This window comes from Physella acuta, unplaced genomic scaffold (genome assembly GCF_028476545.2).
Source record: "Physella acuta isolate Inbredline_101_S28 unplaced genomic scaffold, ASM2847654v3 ptg000481l, whole genome shotgun sequence".
Lineage (NCBI taxonomy): Eukaryota > Metazoa > Mollusca > Gastropoda > Physidae > Physella > Physella acuta.
The window spans coordinates 199,273-203,204 of NW_026732000.1; positions in this window are offsets into that span (position 1 = coordinate 199,273).

Consider the following 3,932-nt stretch of genomic DNA (forward strand, 5'->3'; position numbering starts at 1 on the left):
ATGCCTGTTTTTCATCTCAAGTCGTATTCTATAATGTGTTTCATTATATTATACATTCGGGAAAGATAACCTAACTAAACCCAATGATCAAGCAAAAGCAAGTTAGCTCTAAGAAGAATAAACAAAACAATTATAAGCATTTTAAACATGATTTACCTTAGCAACCAGTGTTCACTTTCATACGTTTATTTCAAAATATATTTTGTAATAAATTAGTTAGCCCATATTCACTATATGCATTTTCTACTAAGCCAAAAATGTTTTCATAGCTCAAAATAGAATGGCATAGACCTTGGTCACAAAATTAAATTATATTAACGTGCCTAAGTTTAAAAAGATAGATAATATATTGCAAATATAATATTATTTAAAAACATTTTTGTGTATTTCAATATTAATAAGGAAAAAAATAACTTACATTTGTTATTTTATTTTCCGAATCAAAATGAATACTTGCAAATAATTCATCAACGTATCTATGTTCGAAAAGAATTGCAATTTAAATAACGTTTTAAAAATATAATAAACTGCTAATAAAATAAACAAATAATCCTTTAAAAATTCGAAAAACAAATTTTCACTACTCGCTTTCATTAGTGGACTATTGACGAAACTCTAAACGAGAATACTTAACTTAAAGTTATAGGAAAGCGGATGTAAACAAAAATTATAGCGAATAATATGAGTTTTCAATCGTATTTTTTTTTAAATTGTATACAACGTAAATAAGAAAACAGAGTAATATTTGTTATAATACATAATTAGTAAAACGTTGAACAAAGAATAGTTACCTACAATTAATACACTTTTTAAAGAAATACAATAAACCGAAGTTCTTTTTTCTGATATTAGCAGAATAACTGCACTTTGCGATGCCCAACAAATATACATAAAGGAGAAAGTTAATGTGAAGTAGACATGTAGAGATATGTAAAAAATATTTACTGTCCATCATCCACACAATCTATTTAGAAAAAACCTGACGATTACGCATAAACAGGCCGTTGAAAATATTCATATCCTATAAAAACATTAGCCTTTTGTTAAAAATGTTAAATATCATTATCAACAATGGATTTTCAAACTCCTAATTACAGTTTACATTTTACAATTTACATTTTTTGTTTACTAAATTAAATTTCTTATTTTCCCGAACATTCATAGAAATCTGCAAAAGGACTGTTAATAAAATTTGAAATGTTATGCATAAATAGCTAATATACAAGTTAACCTAAGACTTTAAAGTAGGACTATTTGCAGTAACTGCAGACATAACCATACGTTACTAATATAAATAATATATTATATATATATATATATATATATATATATATATATATATATATGTGTGTGTGTGTGTGTGTTTGTGTGTGTGTGTGTGTGCGCGTGTGTGTAGGCCTATTTATTTATCATTAACATAGCAAACTGTACAGCATGAATAAACGTGATAAGCATTGACTATTACATTGTCCATTGTGCTGGAGATTTCGATTTTATACTAACTGATCTGCTTGTAATTTAAATAAACCAGGAGTGATCTCCACTAAACTTTCTCGAATATTCTTATATAAAACAACAGGGGATGGGAACTCGGGCTATAGACATGATTTTTAATGAAATTTTAAATACTTAAAGTTTTAAAAATAGAATAAAATCTCGTAGACAAAAAAATTGCACACAAAGTGAACGCCAAATAAAAAAGTGCATAATAGTGCGCAATATTATTAGTACTTTAAAATTTACATTAGTTTTTTTTAGAAATCGGAAGTAGCGTAAATTACTAATTCCGTTCATCGGAAATTACTCAAAATTAAACAGAATGTAGAAAATTAGATCTTTTACTTACATGTGAAATTTCATTTATCTATCTAAAATAGTACTCAAGTTATAGGCTTTTGAAAAAAATTTAAAATTTAATATCGGAAATCGCTCAAAAGTTGATACGGATCTACGATTTTGATAAAATACTTATATGAAATTTCATCAACCTAGCTGTAACGGTACTCAATTTATCGTGTTTACACACAGACACACACACAAACACACAGACATACGGACATAATTGCAAAGCCCAGTTTTTCAGACTAGATTGCGCATAAAACCTCTTAATTTTGATAAATCTAGATTGATAATTTTTGCCCGATTAAAATAAGTCCTCTATACTTCGGATGTGATGAAGGATTGAGGTGTAATACGGTGAAAATTGTGAAAATTTCAAGTGATTTTTGTGCACGATTACAATACTTTCTCTATACTTCGTATATACGAGAAAGTAAAAACGTACTAAAAATAGTTTACAAAATCTGATATTCGGTTTTTTAATTTGCTCTAATGTATACTCTAGCATTCTTATAAATTAATAGTGTGTAGCTCATAGTTTAACAGTATTGGAAAAGTGCTAAACATTTTAATTGAAGCGGCCGTTTGGGTGATAATTATGCCTCAATTAACTAAGAACCACATATTAAATTTCAAAACCTTGTATATATTTGACATTAATTTCTTTGACAGTTTTAGTTTTAATCCAGATTTCTCTAAACGGTATTTAACACATTCTTCTTAAAGATTGTAGTATCTATCCCGTAAAACATCTTGCTAATCATACAATTTTCCTTGATATCATAAATAATTAAATTTTATAGCAGCAAACATGTAAAAACAATGTACTATAGTATACAAACAGGACATTTTTAGGGTATATTTTCTGATTAATGTTATCAATAACTTCCAGCAATTACAAAATGACAGTATAAAACATTTCATAATAAAACATCAAAGAGTGTAAAACAATATTATTTACTGAAAAATAAACGAACATTTTTACAAATAAATACAAACTAATGTTCAGCTTCAAATGCATAATTTTCAGTAAATTAGTTCGATATAATTGAAACTAATACAATATTGCATATAATCAAGTAAACGAAAGGTGTACATTTATTTTTTTATCTTTATTTTTAACCATTAAAAATGTTGGATCAACAATATCCATAATTTATTAAACATGATTTAATAACTACAACATATATAAAACAAAACTAAATTTAAAATGGAAGGGTTTGCAAATAAATAAATAAATAACCTCGTTGGTTATTTCTATTCAACAGCTGTTTCATTGTTTATTTTAATGTTGCTATTATAAACTTAAAATCAACATAATTATATATTGCAAATCTTATATACGAGATTTTATCTGTAATATGATTTTAAAGATGTGTAATATACACATCAAAAACATTAATGGTTTTAGATGCTTTCACCAATGGTACGTTAACAAAGGAGGGTTGACCAAGGTGAGGCATTGAACATAGTTACCGATTTAACATTACACTCATATTTCTTACAATATTTAAAGATAGGCCTACCTTTCTTTGGTGCATTTGCTAAATCAATATTACTGCATTCTTTGAGATATCAAAATATTCCAGTATTCCAATATTCACATTTGTATTTAATAGAGAGTGTTGTTTCAAAATATAAACTTTAAATATATTTCAGAACAACTATTTGCATAATCTACTTTTTGAACAAAAGTAAATAACTATATCAAAATTAGTGTTCTAAGAAAGGCACTGTGATTTAACTGTTGCCGACAGTTGTGCAAAATATAACTACATGTAAAAACAAGATTAAAATCTCTAGTTACAATGTTAGGCTGGATTAGTAAATGCAAATACAAATATGTAGTAAATAATGAATGCTATGCAGAGACTTAAACTGCGATTATCATTTATCAACTGAATTATCATTTACATTATATATTATTTTATACAAAAGTATGCCAAATGACTGTAAGACTAATGTAAAAATACTTTATATACAATTACATTTTAAATTCTTTAATACGTACAATATTATGCCATGTATCATGTGAAAAAAATCCATCACAAATAACATACTACTCTAATTTACGGCTTACAAGTGGTGTTATT